The sequence below is a fragment of the Giraffa tippelskirchi genome, chromosome 7, assembly GCF_054371585.1.
Source record: "Giraffa tippelskirchi isolate mGirTip1 chromosome 7, T2T-mGirTip1v1.2.pri, whole genome shotgun sequence".
Classification (NCBI taxonomy): Eukaryota; Metazoa; Chordata; class Mammalia; order Artiodactyla; family Giraffidae; genus Giraffa; species Giraffa tippelskirchi.
In genome coordinates, this window is record NC_137281.1 from 95,095,426 (window position 1) to 95,119,854 (window position 24,429).

Here is a 24,429-nt window from a genome sequence, read left to right on the forward strand (position 1 = left end):
TCCAGATGCTAACGTAAAAGTCTGGGGCAAAATTTAGTCTTTAATATATTTCTAAAGTTTCATAGGAGAGAGATATTGAAGGATAATGAAAGAATGACATAAGCCAGGGCCAGGAAAACGGAGAGAACAAAAGTAAGATGGTGATCGCATCACTAATCATACCAGTGGACATTTGTCCAACCCATTGTAATAGGGTGCAGGATAATCTTTCCAGAACTCATGAAACTCTTTCAAAACCTTCACTGACTCCCTACTGTGCAAAGAATAAAGCCCAAACCTGCCTGGGATTAAGGCCCTGCATGAAAGACTCCAAGCACTTCTTTACATACTTCTATTCCAGTCACACCCACCTTCTGGTAATTTCCTGAACATTCTGTGTCATTATATTTCCATGCCTTTAATTCATGCTTGTCTCTCAGCCTAAATGACCCTCCCATCCTTTACTTTCAAAGTAATCATTGTAAAAGCTATAACGATTTTCAGATCACATTATGCTCTTCTCAAACATTGTTACATCTTCCTCAAAGTAGCAATCATGAAAAATAGACTTTTTATCTCAACTTCTGACTCAGAGACTGAGGCTCACAGAGATTAAGATGACATATCCAGTGCCTCACATGTGAAAGTCGCTCAGTCGTGTCCGACTCTTTGCGACCCCATGGACTATACAGTCCATGGGATTCTCCAGGCCAGAATACTGGAGTGGGTAGCCTTTCCCTTCTCCAGGGGATCTTCCCAACCCAGGGATCAAACCCAGGTATCCCACATTGCAGGTAGATTCTTTACCAGCTAAGCCACAGGGGAAGCCTCACATGTAGGAGAAAGTCAATAAAAATTGACTGAAAACAGGAAACGGACCCAAGCATCTTCATATTAAAGTCCAGCATTTTTTGTTTCATTTTGTTTTAATCACCTATACCACACTGCTTCCCAACGTTAAAATCTTAATTTTTCAGAAAACATATCCAATGACATACCATCAAATCTTCTGTAATATCCCTAACCATAGCACTTATGATTAATAATGATAGCCTCCATTTTTGAATACGTAATGTATGCCAGGCATTATAATAAGGGCTGCAGATATATTGCAGCATAGCATCAAAGGTGCTGCTTTACCAAGGAGGAGACTGGTGTAGAGAGCTGAAAAAACTCTCCAGCTTATCCAGCTAATATGTGGCAGAACCAAGCCATTGATTACAAAGTTCATGTGCTCAACCCTTATGCAATCCTCCCTCTCTACCTGGCCATTATTTTGTTTTACTTGCTTTAAGGCTAATTATCAACATGCATGTCTCCTCTGCACTCTCAAAATCATTGGGTTTAGGAACCGTCTCAGATTACAACCAACCATCACCACTACATAAACATCCATGGTACTTCAACCATTTGATAAATATCTGGAAAAATTGTTAATGTGAGTCTGCCAAGGATGAGACCAGAATCTTTGAGAACCAGATGCTTAGAAAAGATTCAATCTAATTTCATTTGATATTGATTTACCTTAATGTTCATGGTGACTCATCATTTCATCTAGAACAAAACACTTTATGAAAATTTTTTGCTGGTCCAATTTTCTTTGTGATGGTCAAATGAGGTAAGTTATGGGAATTCACCTAGGCAAATATGAAACAGCTGACAAATGTGTGTAGCCCACTCAACATATCACATTCCAACAAGAGTCAAATATCTGAGAGTTTGACCATAAAGAAGGCTAAGTACCAAAGAACTCTTGCTTTTGAACTGTGGTGCTGAAGAAGACTCTTGAGTGTCCCTTGGACAGCAAGATCAAACCAGTCAATCCTAAAGGAAATCAACCCTGAATATTCACTGGAAGGACTGATGCTGAAGCTGAAGCGCCAATACTTTGGCCACCAGATGAGAAGAGTTGACTCATTAGAAAAGACTCTGATGCTGGGAAAGATTGAGGGCAGGAGGAGAAGGGGATGGCAGGGTATGAGATGGTTGGATGGCATCACCAACTCAATGGAAATGAGTCTGAGCAAATTCCAGGAGATAGTAAAGTACAGGGAAGCCTGGTGTGCTACAGTCCATGGGGTCGCAAAGAGTCAGACACAACTTAGTGACTGAACAAGAGCAACATCTGTTCCAAGACCCTCTTCCTCATGAAATGTGGGTACTCTCTTTCTTAATACTGTATATGTTTTCTGAAGCTGTGAGGTCCCCTGACCACCTAATACCTAATATAATCGGGGTAAATTTATATGAAAGGTGAATGAATCCAGAAATCCTAGTTTTTCAGACTACCATGCAGTGCATCATATTCTCATCCCTCAGGTACACACTTCTGCCATGCTTCTGATGAAGTCACACCTGTTTCTGCATTCTTTGTTCTTCAGGTTTTCATCACCATGTGACTCACTGACATTTTACCCATCTTATTTATGTTATTTTGACCTGGATCCCTTGATGATTTTTACCACTCCCAAACTTGTCTGCCTTACAGGTGGTTCTCATTGCAACCCATTTAAGACTATCAACAGGGGTTTAGCAACAGGGACTCTGTTCTCCCAAACAGCTTGTGACAGTCCATGCATAGATTTTTATCTCTTTACATAAAACTCCATCAGTGTTGCAAGCTCAGACACAGAACTTTAAAACCATATGTTTCTCATATTTGAGGTTTTCCCCCCTTAGGCTTTGTGAGTGGCAGGGTGATGTGACATCCTTCTTGTTCTTTCACTGACAAAGGGTTCATTCACACAAACTAAAGTTATTTGACAATGACTCTTCATGATGTCTTATCTTCAAGTATTGTTATCAATTTTGTCAAATTTGTTAAGATTGAAATGCATGCTCACATAAGAGGAATACTCAGTGAATCATTTCTATCCCAGAATATTCAATTTTTTATATATGTTCATTTTTTTAACTTTAAACTTTTTATTTTGTATTGGGGTATAGCCATTAACAATGTTGTGGTAGTTTCAGATGAACAGCGAAGGAACTCAGCCATACATACACATGTATCCATTCTCCCCCAGACTCCCTTCCCATCCAGGTTGGTACATAATAAATAATAAATTTCAGCTTCCACTGTTAGAAAGCATTTAAAATGTCTCCCCTCTGCACTGTTTCACAGATGATGAAAATAAGAATGAATCCAAGTTTTTTTTAATCCAGTGTGCTACCAATAGGGTGTTTCAGTTATATGGAGCCAAGTCTGATTTTCTGGACTGCCTCACTCTAAATACTTTGTATTATGTTTACCACGATCATATCAGCTTCCATTATTAGCTTCTCTTGTAACTAATTATCCAAACTGTACTGTGCACATGCTAAATGCCAGGACCTCTCTGCTAAGCAGGTTCCACATAGAATCTCATTTGTAGCAGATGCATACTATTACTGAACTCATTTTACAGGAGAAGAAATTGAACCTAAAGAGGTTTAGTAAATTTTTCAGGGCACCCATCTAGTGACTGTGGAGCTGGGATTTGAACCAAGATGTGTCCGCCTCCAAGCCCAAGCTTTTAATCACATGAACTACTTACAAAGATGATGACTCAGTCTATAAGATGAGCATTCTGTCCCAGTCAGGATTCAGAGGTTTTTCTGAACCCCTGAAAACTGGGTTTTTTTGTGCACACTCCATGTAATAGTCACATCAACTACACTGGCCAGTGCCATGTCTGACCTTTCACTCCTCAGACCTTCCAGTGAAATTTGAAAGAATGTGAGATCAGGGATGTCCTCCTCCATGAAAACTGTAGCAAAAGGGACTTTCCAGAACCTATTCTGCAGCCATCAGTTCAGTCTCTCTGCTGCCTTCCTTCAAATTATTGTAGCCAGTATCCTGTGGGCTATGCAGTAAAAACTGCCCAGGTTTTAGTACTCTTAAAAATAAATTTCCATGTCAATTTTTACCCCCTCTTTCCCCTACCCAACATAAAAATCCTGCCCAATTCCTAATTCTCCTGGCCAGAAGAATAGGGAATTGCATAACAATTTGCAATATATCTTTCCAAGTACCCTTTCAGGGGTCTCTGACATTATGTGGAGTGACTATGTAAGAGCAAAGTCAAGTCTCTGGAACTGTTCTCTGCTACAGAGTGACAGGTAATTTAAGATTTTAAAAAACTTTTACCCTAGATAATACTTGAAAATCCAGCCTCATATAAAGAGTCGCTTTCTCCCCTTTAAATCTGTTCCAGGGTCTCAATTCCTTGTTTCCCAGCCCACATATGCTATCATATATAATGTCTGTGGAAACATATTGATTTAAAGATCGAGTCAGCAATGGAATTGGGCTCTTTGCAAGTTACCTTGGTTTAACTACTGAAAACCTACGTAATTGCCTCAGAGACTTGAGGCACTGGAACTTTAATTCACTTGTGCTCTCACATGGAAGAACGTAACTGCCCACTCTAGGCTTCTGCCCCTCCTAAGTACCTTCAGAAAGGAATGACAAACCAAGCAAACTGCCTGTTTGTGGGCATGAGGGGCAGCTCCAGTTAAATCTCAGCCACAGAATAACATTCTGGACATTACCGATCTGTAGGACTGGTGATTTGCCACAGCTGTCTTGGGAATCATACATCCTATGACAGTCATGAATTTTAACAAGTACCCATTGACTTCTGACCTGTTGATTTTGAGAAGGTGAGTAAGCAAACAGTAGAGATGGTGACTCAAAGTTAAGCATATTTCAGAGAAAACCTGGAGGAGAGGTCAGAGCAATGGAACTAGAAAGTAGAGCAATGGCTTCTCCAGAAGGAACTTCCAGTTTTCCAGTGGGACAAACAGACTTCCCAAATCTCCCATGAAACCACGTGAATTACAGGCTTGATATTTGTGTACACATTTCCCTGAATTTAAAGGGCACTTTTCCATCAAAGTCCAAAGCATTTTCTTGTTTCAAGATACACTGAGGCACTAAAAGAATTATGTGTAGAATATCAGCAGAAATAATTTACTGGACTCTCCCCTTTCTCAATCAATTACACTTTGTATATACATGTGTAAATGTGTGCATAAGATGTTAACATTGTTCAAGGCCATGTGGTAATGAGCTTTTAAATGTTTTCATAGGTATGCATGTATGTTTCCTGTCTAGACAGTTAAGTGAGTTATCTCTGTCAGTTCATCAGCAAGAAACAATATAGAACATAATTTCCTTTTCCTATTATTTGCATTGGAAACTAAGTCATTGTATAGAAATAAAAAAGAAATACCAGTCACTCCTGAACTTTTCACATTAAACTCCACTTTTTCTTTTCACAATTAAAACCCCATGGATTAATTAGTCCTCCAGAGAGACAGAACCAACAGGATGTACATATATAGAAAGGAGAATTGGCTTTACTATAAAAAATTGGCTCAAGTGATTATGGAGGCTGAGAAGTTCCAGGATCTGCATTTGAAAGTTGAATAGCCAGAGTAGCCAGTGGTATTATTTCAGTCTGAGTTCAAAGGCCCGAAAACCAGGAGTGGTGATAGTATAAGAGTTGATGTTTCAGTTTGAGTCTGAAGTCAGGAAAAGACCAAAGTCCCATATCAATCAGTGAGGCAGGAGGAGTTCTCTCTCACTTAAGGGAGGGTCAGACTTCTTGTTCAAGTTAGGCCTTTGACTGATTAGATGAGGCCCATCCACATTAGGGAGAGCATTCTGCTTTGCTCAGTCTACACATTCAAATATTAATCTTATCCAAAAACAATCTTACGCACCCAGAATAATAATTGAAAATCTGGGCACCCCATGGCCCCAACAAGTTAACACTTAAAATTAATTGTCACATCTCATACTATAACTTTTCTAGTTCTCTATTTGGATCAGACCTAATTTTATTCTATTTGAAATCTTTCAGAGGTTTACTAAGATAGTTGAAGATATTTGCTAAGTTTAATAGCAATATTTTTGAAATATTTAGGATTTAAAAGTGCTTTGAGAGTTAATATACTATGAGGGAGACAAAACACATTATATCCCAAGCCATTAATTTATCTTTCTCTATACTGTGTGTGATGGAATTCCAGTTGAGCTATTTCAAATCCTAAAAGATGATGCTGTGAAAGTGCTGCACTCAGTATGCCAGAAAATTTGGAAACCTCAGCAGTGGCCACAAGACTGGTAAAGGTCTGTTTTCATTTCAATTCCAAAGAAAAGCAATACCAAAGAATGCTCAAATTACCACACAATTGCATTTATCTCACACGCTAGCAAAGTAATGCCCAAAATTCCCCAAGCCAGACTTCAACAGTATGTGAACCATGAACTTCCAGATGTACAAGTTGGATTTTAAAAAGGCAGAGAAACCAGAGATCAAATTGCCAACATCCACTGGATCATCGAAATAGCAAGAGATTTCCAGAAAAACATCTATTTCTGCTTTATTGATTACACCAAAGCCTTTGACTGTGTGGATCACAACAAAATGTGAAAAATTCTTAAAGATAGAATACCAGACCACCTGACCTGTCTCCTGAGAAATCTGTATGCAGATCAAGAAGCGACAGTTAGAAGTGGACATGGAACAACAGACTGGTTCCAAATCGGGAAAGGAGTATGTCAAGACTGTATATTGTCACCCTGCTTAGTTAACTTATATGCAGAGTACATCATGAGAAATGCAGGCTGGATGAAGCACAAGCTAGACTGCAGATTGCCAGGAGAAATATCAGTAACCTCTGATATGCAGATGACACCACCCTTATGGCAGAAAGTGAAGAACTAAAGAGCCTCTTGATGAAAGTGAAAGAGGAGAGTGAAAAAGCTGGCTTAACCTTAACATTCAGAAAACTAAGATAATGGCATCCGGTCCCATCACTTCATGGCAAATAGATGGGGAAACAATGGAAACAGTAAGAAACTTTATTTTGGGGGGCTTCAACATCACTGCAGATGGTGACTGCAGCCATGAAACTGAAAGACGCTTGCTCCTTGGGAGAAAAGCTATGACCAAACTAGACAGCATATTAAAAAGCAGAGACATTACTTTGCCAACAAGGGTCCATCTAGTCAGGGCTATGGTTTTTCCAGTAGTCATGTATGGATGCAAGAGTTGGACTATAAAGAAAGCTGAGTGCCAAAGAATTGATGCTTTTGGACTATGGTGTTGGAGAAGACTCTTGAGAGTCCTTTGGACAGCAAGAAGATCCAACCAGTCCATCTTAAAGGAAATCAGTCCTGAATATTCATTTGAAGGACTGATGCTGAAGCTGAAACTCCAATACTTTGGCCACCTGATGCAAAGAACTGACTCACTGGAAGAGACCCTGATGCTGGGCAAGATTGAAGGCAGGAGGAGAAGGGGATGACAGAGGATGAGATGGTTGGATGGCATCACTGACTCTATGGACATGAGTTTGAGTAAACTCTTGGAGTTGGTGATGGACAGGGAAGACTGGTGTGCTGCAGTCCATGGGGTAGCAAACAGTTGGACACGACTGATCGACTGAACTGAACTGAAAGTGTGTGTGTGTGTGTGTGTGTGTGTGTGTGTGTGTGTGTTGTGTTTATGTTAGTCGCTCAGTCATGTCTGACTCTCTGTGACCCCATGGACTGTAGACTGCCAGGCTCCTCTGTCCATGGAATTCTCTAGGCAAGAATACTGGAGTGGGTTGCCATTCCTTTCTCCTGGGGATCTTCCCAACCCAGGGATCAAATCCAGGTCTCCTACATTGCAGGCAGATTCTTTACTGCCTGAGCCACCAGGGAAGCTTCTCTACAGTAGATACATATAAAACAAAATAGGAATGATCTTCCTGCTGAATATATCTTAATTAATGTTAACAAAGGAAGGTTTCAATAAAATATGATATGTTATTCTGTGTAGTGTGGTCAGGTCAATAGGTCTGAGATTTTCTGCATCAGGAAGGTGGTCCCTTTCCACTTACCCACAAACAATTTGACCTCAGAAGTTTGGTGGTGGAAAACAAAGCTATACAGTCTCTAAATCTATCATGAAAGTCAAAGTGTTAGTTAGTTGCTCAGGCATACCTGACTCTTTGAGACCCCATGGACTGTAGCCTGCCAGGTTCCTCTGTCCGTGCAATTCTCCAGCAAGAATACTGGAGTGGTTGCCTTTTCTTTCTCCAGTGGATTTTCCCGACCCAGGGATTGAACCCCCATATCCTGTGTCTCCTGCATTGCAGGAAGATTCTTTGCCTGCTGAGCCACCGTGAAGCCCAAGACTATCATGGACCTTCTTAAACGAAATTCCAAAATAGCAAAGTGAATATTCACAAGTTCCCTCACTTAGCAAGCAGACAAGCAAATGTTTCAGAGTTCCAGTTTTCCATAAATACAGAAATCTTGTAATTATCTCAAGAACCATAAGTTATTTATTTAGTTTCATGCCTTAATGAAGGAAGACTCACTGTTTACCATATTACGATGAGAGGGTGGGGTGATAAAGGTAGGCGGGGAGGAGAAAAGCATGGTTCTATTCATAATGAATCTCGCCTTATGTTTCTTCAATTTTTTTATCAGGAATTTTATGCTCTGCAGGTAGTAAACAAAAATGGCGACAGCCAAACAAGCATTTTGCATCATAACAAACCCATTGGATCTGCAAACAGTTGTATAAGGTGTTCCTTTTCCATCAGGAAAAACAATAGCATTTATTAGCAGTATTTCACTCCACTCCCATGATTTGTGTTTACTTTCAAAGTGTCAGCTGTCAGATGAAACGATGGAGACTGACAGTTCAGAATTTTAAAAGTTCAGCTCCTTTCAAATGTGCTAAATGAACAAGAACTGCCTAATTTGGGCAGAAGAAAAAGCAACAAAAATCCCCTGTAAGTATGCAAGGTTTTATTCTACTTTTGCATGCTTAGTATGCACAGAGAATGTTAAATACTTTTCAGCTGGATACACTGTTAATTCTATGAGTGAGAAAGATTTCATTAGGTGAGCTTCAGGCAAGAGTGAACTACAAATGGAATTCCCTTTTATTTTCTGAAATTCACAGTATATGACCCATGTCCAATGATAAATGGTCTATAAACTCTCTTGCTGTATTTAATTGCATAAACTTCCATTATATTCTACTATTAACATGGGAACACTTTGACACAAGATGTCAGAAGGAGGAGAAAATCGAGTAAAAGAAAAAAATAAAACTTTCACTCTTTAACAAAACCAACACAGTCTTAGTATCCCTCAGAATCACATTCAACATGTAAGTTCCAAGCACACAATTTTAAATATTTTTTCAACCAATTAGTTACTTTTAATTTTGGTAGCAGAAAAATCTATTAATCACTATTTAATTATCTGGAGCTCTTGCCTGCCTAATTAGTGCTTTCCGTATTGCATCTTCAACTAAACTGGGGACCCTATCAACTCATTTATCTGATACGTATTTGGTGCACTGGTGAGTTAATTAATGAAAAAAAAAACCTCATTTAAATGGTTCATTCAAAAAAAAAGCTTATTAAACACTTTGAACATTAAATAAGCAAGCCGATTTTATTGGGTTTTCATTGCCCTAAAAAGCATTATATAAATGTAAAATCCCATGTGACATTTCTGAGTAAATATACATAGTAGAAGGAATCAGAAGCAGCAGTCATCAGCTGAGTAACAGTCTCTCAAGTACACCGCCTGAGGCAGCCAGCTTTTGAAATCTTTTACACAAAAATGGGGGCAATGATTAGACATAAGGTTTTATTTGAAATTTTCTGGTATTGGGAACACTAAGCATGATTGTAAATGAAATTATGTTGTTATATTCCAGGCAATGTACTGTAAAATGGTCTATACTATAACTATGCTTAGAATACTGAAGAAAACAAAGACAGGGTAATTTCTCCATCCCTCCAACCTCATCTCCATTTGGCTACTCCTTGCCAAGGTCTGTTGGCTTGTCCTCTAGCATTCTAGCTCACACAACACCCCCAGAGGGCCTTCCTCTGGCACTCCAGTCTAGTGCAGAGGCCTCCCTGATGTTCTCAAAGTACCTGGGCATAAACTTCATCTTGCACTTATGTGAGGAAGCGGTGGAATACAGTGGTACAGAACATGGTGTTTGCCTGAGAAAGATCTAGAGTCAGCCACCAAGGAGGTTGTTAGGATCCAAATGAAACAATGGTAAAGCATCTGGTGCAGTGGCTGATATTATAAATGTATCATAATAATTAGTTTTTTAAAATTATACTGTACTATACCTGTTTCTTCAGGTATTTCTCCTATTAGATCCTGAGCTCATTGCATAAAGAGACACATGGTCCATTCTTGTATCTCCAAAGCCTGACACAGTGTCTGACAGACAGTAAGCATTGTAAAAAAGTGAAAGTTAGTCACTCAGTTGTATCTGATTCTTTGTGACCCCATAGACTATAGCTCACCAGACTCCTCTGTCTATGGAATTCTCCAGGCAAGAATACTGGGATGGGTAGCCATTCCCTTCTCCAAGGTGTCTTCCCAACCCAGGAATTGAACCCAGGTCTCCTGCATTACAGGCAGATTCTTTACCATCTGAGCCAACAGGGAAGCCCCAAGCATTGTATATGCATGTGTGACAGATGAACGGAGCAAAAAATCTGCAGTAAAGAAATCTAAGGGGTCTAAGAGTAAAATAAGCAAACAGAAATCAAATTGCCCCTCCTTCTTACAGAGGGCGGTAAGAATTCTAACGCACAAATTCATACTTGCTAACTGTTTATAACATAGTTCATGTTTTTCAAAAGTATTATCTGCCTACCTATTATTAACACCTACATAGTTTTCTCTGAATCTTCAATAAATTGTCAAATAGACACAGGTATCTGATTCCTCTTCTGACTGTTTATTCTGTGAGTCTCAACAGTTAAAAAATTGTCCAGGGAAATCAAAAGCTGTCATAACATGAAAATTATTAGCAGTAAACTGACCATTTTTAAGATTAGTTGTGAGTTAAACTTCCATTGCATTTAGCATATCACCTATTTTAATCAATAGAATCAATATCTTGATCAGGTATAATCCTGCTGCAAAAATGATGTCTACAACTTCCTATGCAAATAGAATAAACTGAAAATCTTTACAAAATGCAAGATTTCATAAAGTTTATTAAAGTGATATTGGAGACAGCTCACGTCACGGCAAAGATGTGGATCTATCAAGATCAAACAAATGAAAAAAAGGAAAATAAAGTAGATGAGATTAAAAAATAAACAACTTGAAAACCAAATGATTTAGGAAAACCCATTTGAAAATTAATAAAGCCATAGAATATTTTTGTAAAATTGATTCTTTTCATAAGAAAAGATTACTCAAAAATCTAAGATTTGGTTACTTCTTCATTTGTTCGAAGGATTACAGAATAGTTTCTATATAATCTAAATTTTGTTCTTAAAATATCTTCATTATTTTTAATTTTACATATTTAGATAAAGTCCCAACTAAGGCTTTCCTTTTCCATCATGGTCTATAAAATGTTCACCTCAATTTTAAGTAAATTTACAGTAAGTTGTCTTTTCTGGTACCATCTAGATGCTGGTTTGAGAGACAGAATTGTTCTTTAATGTGGCAACCACCAGTACTCTTGCTTCTGCATCCCACCATCTTCTGATAACTTCCAGGGGAGCCTATGATGCGAATGTGGGGCATTCTCCAATTCAAGTTCATAGACAAAGTACTTTTTAAAGGGAAAAGCAAGAGGAGTTCTGCAGAGAGATCCCAATGAGGCAACTCTCAATAAAAGTCCTATTTCATGGGGTAGTCCCCATTTGGGGGAACCTCTTCCTTCCAGAGAAATACGGTGATAGAAAGATCCTAACTCTACAGCACTAGGAAATGGATATTTAACCATAGGGGACTTATAACCAAATCACGTTCAGTGCCAGACACTGCAATGCTCCAAATAGTCAGTGATGACCATGTGTTACTGAATATACCATGTACAATATTCCAGAATGTTTTTAATTCTCTCTCACTTTGTTTTGTTTTTTCTTTCCTGGTACAACTATCGGTTGAGTAAGAAAAAGAGAGAATATATAATATAATATTTATCTAATTTCTGATGTTGAAATCACTGAAAAGAGAATACATAATACTAAACTATTTGTACTTTTTATATAATACTTCTAGAAAAATATTATATAGTTCAATACTCTTTGAAACTATTCTATGCTCTGTGAATACCATTTTGTCCCAAGATATTTACTTGTTATTATTGATGATTACATATTATATATCCTGTGTTTTTCAAATATGACAAGGTAAGTATTTTTGTTTCCATTTTAGTGATATCTTTAAAGAAAAATTCAAATATATTCAAAGATAATTTTTTTCTTGATCTCTCTGTCAAGTCAATTCAATTCTAATTCAGGCAAATTCCTGACAAATATCAGAGTTGTATTTACTGTTTACCACTTCTTCCCTTTAGGATCATAAGGTTTTAAGGGGAAAAAATCTAAAAGATTTATTGCTAATAGGATTCTACAAATGTTATCTTTGTTCAGAGAGAAAGTAATATATGATCCTGGCTTTGTACAACATCTTTAATGTTCCTTTTTTGAATATGTATAACTCATTTAGGGAACAACGATAGACAGTAACTCATCATTCTTGATACTTGCCTTAGAATATTTGTATTTTATCTGTTTGAAAATGATATAAACTTATGATTTAATTGATGTCATAAGTTCGATTCATCACCACATTCATTATAAACAAAGAGGCTCTGAATAATGAACAAAATGCTTATTGTTTACCAGAAGAAAGGTCGTAACATGTTATATTTACATTTATATCATGTCTTATTATTAAATCTGTATAAACCATCTTCCTTCATTATTTCTGAATGGGAGACTGATGATAAGTGCTATTTTCAAGATTTTTTTTATACTTTTTATTTGTCTAGCTAATTTGTGTGCTGACACATTTCAAGGCTGAGTCTATGTTTTGCTTGTTAAGTTATTAGGGATTTGTAGCTCCTGAAAACCAAGAATGAGTTCCTAAATTTAACACGTGATGGGTCATCAGTTTCAGGAGAGAGAGGTCAGATGCTCAGTGGAGGAAGAAGAAATTTGTCTGCGTGATCCTGGTTCATTTTGTATAATTGACACTGGACTTGGAATTGGGAATGATTTGCTGTTTATGTTAAACAGCAGGGAGGCTTATGGCTTATTTTTACTCCTGATACAACCGAAGGAATGGGTGAGTAATGAGAGGAGCAAAGATAATCATAATAATACTAGGCAATGAATCGTGTGTGCCTGGGTGATAGGGCAAATTTTATCAGACTGTGATGGTCAGCAAGCCAAAACAAACTATAGACATGCAGATTAGTCAAATCTTTATTACATCTACAAATAGCTACTGGCATGTTTTCCCTCTCCCACTTTATAATTTTGATGATTTTGACTCTAAGCCCTACCTTACATTCAAGGAAATTTCAATTAAATGTATCACATTATGATAGGGAAAAGAAAATGTATCCAGTAACACAAACAGTCACACAATTAAAGGACCAACTTGAACACTGGTTTTCTATTCCTAGAACACTCTAGAAATCGATTCTTTACCCAGTACAAGTCCATCCCGTTTTCACCCCTTCTCTGTCCTTCCCACCGATTTCAGTGAACTTGGCCCAAAATTTCTCATTTGCTGCGCTCTGTCCTTTGTTTAAATTAAAGAAAATACAGAATAAGTCCTCTTTTTGCTTGCTGTAAGTCTCTTCAGAATCTAATTCAATGAGATTGTATTTGTTAAAATGAATGCAGATTGTTCAATGGGGCAGATTGAAGAAATGCTGAAAAGAGTTCAGGGGCTCGCAGGGTGGGAGCTAGCTCTGTGGTGGGGTGGGGGTGAAGTTTTACACATCACCCCATGTTTGTTAAGGTCTAAAAGCACTGAAAAGGATTTGTTCTGTTTGTGTGAAGGGCCTCCGTGCTCTGCCTCTCTAAGATGTTATGCCAAGCTTTTCAGTACATTTACTTTCTCTTGATCTTGGGCCTGACATGACCAAAACCCAGAGCTCAAGCTCTCCAGGACTGACCCCTATTGTCACTCCAGTCTGTCATCTAAGAGTCTGCTACCCAAACAACTGGTTTCCTGCAATTAATATGTTGTTTATTTTAAAACATGAATTTGAAAATAGTTTCTGCATATCTTATTATTTCAAGGAAGCATTTTGTTTACTAAATGTTTTCACTTATCAAAGTAACTGTTACTAAAAGATCTGAGATCTCGCAGGAGAAGGAAGATCTTTAATCACATAATATAAACCAAACAAGGGCTTCCCAGGTGACTCAGTGGTAAAGACCCATCTCCAACAAAGGAGATGCAGGAGGCATAGATTTGATCCCTGGGCCAGAAAGATCCTCTGGAGAAGGGCATGGCAACTCCAGTATTCTTGCTTAGAAAGTACCATGAACAGAGGAGCCTGGCAGGCTACAGTCTGTAGGGACACAAAGAGTTGGACATAACATAGTGAATGAGCACACACACAGATGAACCAAACAATCAATTATTAGAGTCATTGATGATATTGACAGCCCTAGAAAGAGTTCCAAATCATATGTTACATAATCCCTTTATAAGCTGCCAGTCAGAAACCTGGCTTCTATTCCCTGAGTCCACCACTGCTCTATGTCCTATGATTGAAAATTCCATACAACTGCATTCATTTCACTATTTACTGTGATGTGTAGACCAAAGGGCTTAGACGTATTTCATCAACCTAGGAAGAATGCATCACTGAGAAAATATGTAGATACATGTATGTGTGTGCATGTGTGTTTATATTAAATAGACTAGACATGATGGGCTATAATCAAAAATTAGTTTTCTTCTTTTCTACTACTATTTTAAGAAATTCTCTGTTAGATCTTTCTTCTTTCTTGGAAAATATCTCAGGCAGTCCCCTTGTGGCTTTTGTGGTCACTTTTAGGTATCTGAACAGTATTATTTTCAGGTGTGAAAATATCCAATCCAATTTAACTCAAAACTTGAATCATTTCAAAGTTTTCTCCTCTCCCTAGCCCATGCGAGATTTGTAACTTGAATACAAGAAGTGGGAAAATGAGGGTAGGAAGAAGTCTGAGGAGGGGAATAAGTGGAAAGGACAAAGATTTTCTTGATCAGTGCCTATATAATGTGGTCCTTTCTCTACAGACCATTTCATGGACTGCTTTTGGGACTTTGGATATCCCCAGACAGGGACATAAGTACTGCCCCATCACTGTATAGGCAATACATGCTTGGGCTAACTGCTTCTGATTCTGCCTCAGCTTTTAATTTGATTCTATATCCTATGACTCCTGCCCCTATGTCTTAGTCATTCAGGCTACTGAAACAAAGTATCTTAGAATGCATGGCTTATAAATGATAGAACTTTATTTTTCACAGTCCTGGAAGCTAAGAAGTCCAAGACCAGGGTACCAGCACGGTTGGGTAACAGCCCTCTTCTGGGTTGCAGACTTCTCATTTTAACCTTTCACAATGCAAGCAGCAAGGGAACTCTCCTGACTTCTCTTATAAGGCACTAATGTCATTCATGAGGGCTCTACCCTCAGGACCAATCAGCTCCCAAAGGCCCTTCCTAATACTCTACATCAGGGATTATAATAGGATTTCAACATATGAATTTTGGAGGATGGGGAATACAAACAGTCAGACCATAACACACTACAAAGCAACACTCATGTGCAGGGACTTTCTCAATGGTCCAGCCATCAGCAGTGACCCTGAGGAAAACTCAATCTCAGTACCCCTCAAACTCTCCAAGTAAAAGCGAGTCCTGACACAGATCTCTCTCCAACATCTTTTCCAACTCAATGTCGGTTCTGGACCTGGAAGTTTCAGAAGCTGGGGAGTGATATCATTCTTTTGAAGCTGTTTCACATGGCTTAGGGGAAACTAGGAACAACACAAACATTTTTTTTAACTACAAAATGACAACTGACTAAAAAATAGGCAACAAATCTCAATAGACAGTTTTTCAAAGAAGATATGTAAATGACTCATAAGCACATGAAAAAATATTCAACATCACTAGCTATCTTGGAAATATATATCAAAACTGAAATGAGATATGAGTTCATACTTACTAGGATGTTGACCATCAATAGAGCAGCTAATAACAAGTGTTGGCAAGAGTATGGAAGAACTGGAATTCTCATATACTGCTAGTGGGAGTGTCAAATGGTTCAGGCATTTTGGAAAACAGTCTAAACAGGTTAAATACAGAGTTATTAATACCATACTAATCAGCGATTCTGCTTTGAGGTATACAACCAAGAGAAAATAAAAATATATGTGCATGCAAAAATTTGTATTCAAATATTTATAGCAGCACTATTCATAATAGCCAAAAGTAAACCAACACAAAGTCCATCAATTAATGAATGGATACATAAAATACAGTATATCTATACACTGGAATATTATTAGACAATACAAAGAGGTACTGATACATGCTACGATACGGATGAAACTTGAAAACATTATGCTAAGTGAAAGAAGGTAGTCAGAAATTACAAGTTGTATGATTCCATTTGTATGATACATCCAAAATAGGCAAATCTATAGCAGCAGAAAGTAGATTAGTGGTTGCCTAGGATTGAGCGGTAGGGAGTAGGTAATGGCTAAGGGGTGAGGAGTTTCTTTTGTGGATAAGGAAAATGTTTTAATATTGATTCTTGTATGATTTCTCAATTATTTGACTATATTAAAAGCCACTGGATTGTACACTTTACTCTGATGAATTGTATTTATGTGAATTATATCTCAATCATAGAGCTATGTTAATAAACATATCCTCAGTCTCTCAGAAGTTTGTAGAATTCTGTTCTATAGACTAGAAAAGTTAGTCCTGTACAGTTGAGCCTCATATCTTTCCTTAGAATGTGAAACATTTATCACTGATTTCCTCAGCTTTCAGATTACCACCAAGACACCAAGATAGAAAGAAAATCTCATTTAACAATGTGTTAAATTAATAAAAATCTAAAACAATACTCATAGCATTTTACTTTTCTTCATGCTCCAATTTCAGAATAATGATTAAACTTTCAAAGCAGAATGGTACATATATTTTATAGGCTGCAGTACCCTCTTAAGTGATTCAGTTCCCATAACTCTGTTGGTTATGTATTTCAATTGAAGAATTGAATGCTAGTCTTACAATAAACTTGAGGCTTTCCTGGTGGCTCTGACAGTCAAATATCTGTCTGCAGTTCAGGAGACCCGGGTCTGGAAGCTCCCCTGGAGAAGGGATAGGCTACCCATTCCAGTATTCTTGGGCTTCCCTGATGGCACAGATGGTAAAAGAATCTGTCCCAATGCGGGGGACCTGGGTTCAGTCCCCGAGTTGGGAAGATCCCCTGGAGGGGGACATGGCAACCCACTCCAGTATTCTTGCCTGGAGAATTCCGTGGTCAGAGGAGCCTGGCAAGCTATAACCCATGGGGTCTCAAAGAGTCGGACAAGACTGAGTGAACTAAGCACACAGCACAGCATGTAAGATAAGTGCTATTAAATAATCATTTCACAAATAAGGAAACTGAAGTTCAGAATAGTTAAAAATGTATGGAAAATAAAGCAGTTGATGTATGACTAAGCCAGGACTCAAATCTATAGTCTCTGTCCCTCATGCAAAGCCTCTGAGACTCTTTTTCGGGGGGCTGTCCAGTGATAAAAGAAATATTCACATAATTTGTAAGTAAAATGCCTAGTTGCTGCTTCTAAGAGTGAAACTGGAAACCAACAATAGTATGCAACATAAGTTTGAAAAAAAAACTTGGCCTCTTGCCAAAAGCAATTTATTTTTATGTTTTAGAAGTTGGGAAATCAATGGTCATCGCTCAGGCTCTGTCTGTGTCTGAGTGTGTTCTCTCTTAGACACTGATGTCTCTTAAATTTTATTTTGAAAATGTACTCTTACAACAACAGTGGAGAACGTGGCAGAGATTACCATTAGAATAAAAGCCAAGACTGCAGATTCTGAGAAAGTGAATGAAATGATGTGAGAAATGTCAGTGGCCAGTGAACAGTCACATCAACCCCAGAGTATTTTCCCACCTCAATACTACCTTCCATAAAGACAAATTCATATGCAAGGCAAAATCAATGTGGTTTCAAAGAAATTTATAATGCTCCTTTATAAATATAACTATGGATGAGAAAGAAAAATCAGAACTGCTTTTTGACAAGTCTCTTACCCTTCAGCCTATTCCTCATTTGTATGATGCAGTGTTCTGGCTGTGGCTCCATGTCTGCTCCAGGTCTAGGAATCTGTGTCTACTGAAGATTTTGTTCCTGCCTTCTCTTTGTATCCTCCTGGATTTCACTAAAGAAAACACAGCAAAATCATAATATCAAGCTATGCTTACACTTTACAGCTACAGAATAAATGGACTTCATTTACATCAATTAAATTGCTTATCATTCATAAATAGGAATTGACAATCCAGGACCAGTAGCCATTTGAGGAAAGACAATGACATGAAAGGGAAGGACGAAAATAAACAACAAAAAATGTGACCTTTGTACAAACTGGCAAATAATTTTTAAAAATTCTAATTACTTTCCTCAAAGATACTAAATAAGTGAACATATCCATAAAACCAGGATAGGCCACAATACACGTGCTACATGCTAAGTCACTTCAGTCATGTCCAACTCTTTGCGACCCTATGGACTGTAGCCTGCCAGGCTCCTCTGTCCATGGACTGCTTCAGGCAAGAATACTGTAGTGGGTTGCCATTTCCTCCTCCAGGGGATCTTCTTGACCCAGGGATTGAACCCGTGTCCCTTGTGTCTCCTGCACTGGCAGATGGGTTCATTACCACTAGTACCACCTGGGAAGCCCAAGAAGAGCAATTAAATTGTTCTCGACAGTAAAAAGATATCAGAAATATGAATGGCAAAACTAACTTCGTTCTATAAACTAAAGGAGAAAAAAAATGATGCAATAACCAAACTGGTGATCAGGAATACAGAGTTGAGAGAATTTTCTAGAACTAAGAGGAAAACAAAAAAGAGTAAATATTAAAAGATGTGACTTCCTGACATCTACCTAGCAGGAAATTGAGAGGCAGAGAAAAGCATAGGGGTAAAGGAAGTAGCTTTTTAGAAAGAGAGAAAATTCTATGAAACAAAGAGACTTGAAAAAAAAAAAAAGATTAGCATGAAAGTATGATAATTCAAATTCTCTTTGAATGCTGTAAAACAATGGAGCAATTCTTCTAATGGTCTGAGAAGAAATGAACCCATCATTTTATTCTCAAGTATAAAAGCAAAACAACAACAACAACAAAAAAAACTGTAACTCTGGCAAAGACTAGGAAAACTTACTACCCAAGCCACTCCTATAAAAACTATATACTGAGAAGGATATCCCAGGAAAATGAAAAAGAATACAAACTGACGATCCAAGATAAAAAGAAACAGAAGCAACGGAGTATGAATGAGAGGAAGTGATGAAAATTCGAAAGTGTTATAAGAGATTCTGCTATCCATTCTTGAATTATGCTAAGAACATTTTCCTTCACAGGAGTTTGATGACTTAACACTCACTGCATTTCTTCTTCATTGCATCCATTTATACCATTTGGTTTTACAATGAGTAATATTCACATAATGATAATATTATAAAGGCTGTTTTATTAATCTTAAAGTTTTAGTCTCAACTTATAAACAAAGCATGAAGTCATAGTAACAGTTAGCTGTGAAATAGAAAGGGCTTCCCTGAAGCTCAGATGGTAAAGAATCTGCCTGCAATGCGGGAGACCCAGGTGTGATCCCTGGGTCACGAAGATCCCCTGAGAAGGGAATGGCAAAACTCATTCCAGTATTCTTGCCTGGAGAATTCCATGAACAGAGGCTAAAGCCTGTGGGGTCGCAGGGAGTTGCACACAATTGAGCAACTAACACTCTCACTTTCATTTCATACAATAAAATATAAATGTTATAAACCTTACAAAGGTAAAAGTAATAATATAGCCAAAAAATCTACAAAATCTCATCTCCTTAGACAATGCCTGAAGTTAGTAAATCACAAAAAAAAGCTATAAATATAATATTATAGCACAAATTACCAGAAAGCAAGCATGGAGGTAAAATGTACTGATGAGTCATCAGGAATTTTTAAAGTTGATAAAGATAGAAAGAAATTGACAAAATATATTACTTAACATTTACAATGGTAACTATCAAAGTAACCAAAAAAATGGAACCAGTTCAAAGTTTTTGTTTTTTAACTTTGAATATGAAAAGAGATCCATCCTTTCCATTCTAAACCTAACTGGGTTGGATTTTAGTCAATAGTCTAGATATTATTTTAACTTTTTTACAAAGGTTAACATACTTTAGTGCATAAAAGTATAACAGGAAAACACAATAAAATTAACAGTGACCTTTTTCTCAATGGGAGAAATTCTGGATAATTTTTCATATTTTGCTAGTTTCCAAATGCCCTATATATTCTTCAGAAAGCATACACTAATTTTAATTTTTAAGTGTTTGATAAAGTCATCTAACATGGTTTTAAAAATTCAAAATCAGTAATATTTTATACATTTATATATATCAGTTCAGTTCAGTCACTCAGTCATATCCAACTCTTTGTGACCCCATGAACCACAGCACGCCAGGCCTCCCTGTCCATCACCAACTCCCAGATTCTACCCAAACCCATGTCCATTGAGTCGGTGATGCCATCCAACCATCTCATCCTCTGTCGTCCCCTTCTTCTCCTCCCTCATCCTTCCCAGCATCAGGGGCTTTTCAAATGAGTCAGTTCTTCGCATCAGGTGGACAAAGTATTGGAGTTTCAGCTTCAACATCAGTCCTTCCAATGAACACCCGGGACTGATCTCCTTTAGGACGGACTTGTTGGATCTCCTTGCAGCCCAAGGGACTCTCAAGAGTCTTCACCAACACCACAGTTCAAAAGCATCAATTCTTCAGCGCTCAGCTTTCTTTATAATCCAACTCTCACATCCATACATGACTATTTGAAAAACCATAGCCTTGACTAGACGGACCTTTGTTGGCAAAGTAATGTCTCTGTTTTTTAATATGCTATCTAGGTTGCTCATAACTTTCCTGCCAAGGAGTAAGCGTCTTTTAATTTCATGGCTGCAATCACCATCTGTAGTGATTTTTGAGCCCCCAAAAATAAAGTCACACTGTTTCCACTGTTTCCCCATCTATTTGCCATGAAGTGATGGGACTGGATGCCATGATCTTAGTTTTCTGAATGTTGAGCTTTAAGCCACCTTTTTCACTCTCCTCTTTCACTTTCATCAAGAGGCTCTTTAGTTCTTCTTCACTTTCTGCCATATGGGTGGTGTCATCTGCATATCTGAGGTTACTGATATTTCTCCCGGCAATCTTGATTCTAGCTTGTGCTTCCTCCAGCCCAGCATTTCTCATGAAGTACTCTGCATCTAAGTTAAAGAAGTAGGGTGACAATATACAGCCTTGACGTACTCCTTTTCCTTTTCAGTCTGTTCTTCCATGTCCAGTTCCAACTGTTGCTTCCTGATCTGCATACAGGTTTCTCAAGAGGCAGGTCAGGTAGTCTGGTATGCCTACCTCTTTCACAATTTTCCAGTTTGTTGTGATCCACACAGTCAAAGGCTTTGGCAGAGTCAATAAAGCAGAAATAGATGTTTTTCTGGAACTCTCCTGCTTTTTTGATGATCCAGCGGATGTTGGCAATTTGATCTCTGGTTCCTCTGCCTTTTCTAAAACCAGCTTGAACATCTGGAAGTTCACGGTTCACGTATTGCTGAAGCTTGGCTTGGAGAATTTTAAGCATTACTTTACTAGCGTGTGAGATGAGTGCAATTGTGCGGTAGTTTGAGCATTAGATTTATAGATTTATGTATCTTTTACTTGCACTTTGAAGGTCATGACAGCAAGAAATCAGGATAAATCATACAAGTTTCTCCAAGAATGTATTTGTTTACACATTTCCCAACTCTGAAGCAAGAGAAAGTGTCTCTGTCACCATAAAGATAATAGCACATGCATGTTCATTTGCTCAGTCATATCTAGCTATTTGCAACCCCATGGACTGCAGCATGCCAGCCTCAACTGTCCATTGAATTCTCCAGGCAAGAATACTGGAGTGGGTTGCCATTTCCTCCTCCAGGAGATCTTCCTGACACAGGGATAAAACCTGCAGCTCCTGCATTGGCAGGTGGGTTCTTTACCACTAATAGCCAATAATAGCCCTGTCCACTCAGGTGTTTCATTAAATATCTCCTCTTAGTGGTCCCTACTTGACCTCTTGATGACGGTGAAAGAGGAGAGTGGAAAAGCTGGCCTAAAACTCAACATTTAAAAAACTAAGATCATGGCATCCGGTCCCATCACTTCATGGCAAATAGATGGAGAAACAATAGAAAGAGTGACAGACTTTATTTTCTGGGGCTCCAAAATCACTGCAGATGGTGACTGTAGCCATGAAATTAAAAGACGCTCCTTGGAAGAAAAGCTATGACAAACCTAGAAAGCATATTAAAAAGCAGAGACATTACTTTGCCAACCAAAGTCCATCCAGTCAAGGCTTTGGTTTTTCCAGTAGTCGTGTATGGATGTGAGAGTTGGACCATAAAGAACGATGAGCACCAAAGAATTGATGCTTTTGAACTGTGGTGTTGGAGAAGACTCTTGAGAGTCCCTTGGACTGCAAGGAGATCCAACCAGTCAATCCTAAAGGAAATCAGTCCTGAATATTCATTGGAAGGACTGATGCTGAAGCTGAAACTCCAATACTTTGGCCACCTGATGCGAAGAATTGACTCATTGGAAAAGACCCTGATGCTGGGAAAGATTGAAGGCAGGAGGAGAAGAGGATAACATAGGACAAGATGGTTGGATGGCATCATCAACTCAATGGACATGAGTTTGAGCAAGCTCTGGGAGATGGTGAAGGACAGAGAAGCCTGGCGTGTTGTAGCCCATGGGGTCGCAGAGTTGGACATGACTGAGCAACTGAACAACAACAACAACCACTCTAGTGTTTCATTAAGTATCTGCCCTTACTTGTCCCCACTAGTCCAAGTGCTTGTCCTCTACTTTATATATTTGGGAATCCAATTTCCCAGCTCACTCAGAAGTAACGGGATTCTAAGTTCAGTTCAGTTCAGTCACTCAGTCATGTCCGACTCTTTCCTATTAGCCTAGCAACAGTGGTCTAGATTATCCAAAGCAACAGTACTTCCAAAGATAGAACTGCCAAAGTTTCCACAAGCAGAACCAAATACCTTTCATTGAGTAGGTCTGTAAATATGCTGAAAAGGATAATAATGAAAGTTGATATTTGTTGAGCACCCTGTGTACCTAATTGGATACATTAGATCATCTTCACCATTTCTTTTACTCCATCCTTAAGATTCCCTTTCTATCTATTACCTCCCGCCATTTTGTCAGTAATACCTCCTTGACAACTTGTTAAATTTAATTATCTCATTTATTTAAATTTAGTCCTCATCGTGGGAGAAGGAAATACCAACCCATTCCAGTATTCTTGCCTGGAGAATCCCGTGGACAGAGGAGCCTGGTGGGCTGCTGTCCATAGGGTCACACAGAGTTGGACACGACTGAAGCAACTTAGCATGCATGCATGCATGCATTGGAGAAGGAAATGGCAACCCACTCCATTATTCTTGCCTGGAGAATCCCAGGGACAGAGGAGCCTGGTGGGCTGCCGTCTATGGGGTCACACAGAGTCGGACACAACTGAAGTGACTTAGCAGCAGCAGCAGTCCTCATTGTAGTCAGTATCTCCTTGCTGCGTTCCAGGGAAGTTGTGGGGGTTGGGCAGGTGGGTGAAACACACAAACAATTAAGACTTAAGAAGATCCTTCAGCACAACTGCATATGTGTGGTGGCTGCTCCTCATGCAAGTTTCTAACTCCAACTATTTCATCTTGATTCTTCCATTGCAGAGAGAAGTAATTTCAAAACTTGCCCTAAGATTCTACGTGTTCCCTCCACCTGGAGCTCAGAGTGGCCTACACAGTGGCTGTGAAAAACAACCAGTGCATTTCCTGCCCTTGATATCAGAATGAAGGTTTTGAAAGTTTAAGTGCTGTCCATCTGTAAAGATATTATTGTTACTGTTGTTGTCATGTCCTATAGACTATGACGGGAGAATCTGGTTCATTATTAAAACCAGAAAAAAATCACATGTGAAACAACAGATAGATCTGACAGTTAAAAGCAATGTGTAGTAGCCATTTCTTTAGGGAGAATGACAGTAACTTCAGAAAACTTATACTGATCAGGTTTTTCTGCCCTTAAATTCTGTGGAAAGACATTAAATATCATTAATTCTTTAAAGAAACACCTTGTGGGATTTATGAATGCTCATGAATATTTCATAAAGTAATTAAAATTGTTAATTCTGCTCCCAGTTAATTTTAAGTAATTCTTAGACCACATATGTAAATAACAGGTAATTATAATGTTTTATTATGTGTCATTTATATAACTTAGGCCATTAAAATTGCATTCTGACATGA

At 38.3% G+C, this 24,429-nt stretch overlaps 1 long non-coding RNA gene across 1 annotated transcript in view; it reads right to left on the reverse strand.

Moving 5' to 3' along the window:
• The window catches only part of LOC145512757 (uncharacterized), a 347,069-nt gene that overhangs the window by 294,193 nt on the left and 28,447 nt on the right, over window positions 1-24,429 (reverse strand). The window contains exon 2 of the long non-coding RNA XR_014058769.1: window positions 18,112-18,239. This is a non-coding gene — a long non-coding RNA (uncharacterized LOC145512757). The remainder of the gene's footprint in view (window positions 1-18,111; window positions 18,240-24,429) is intronic.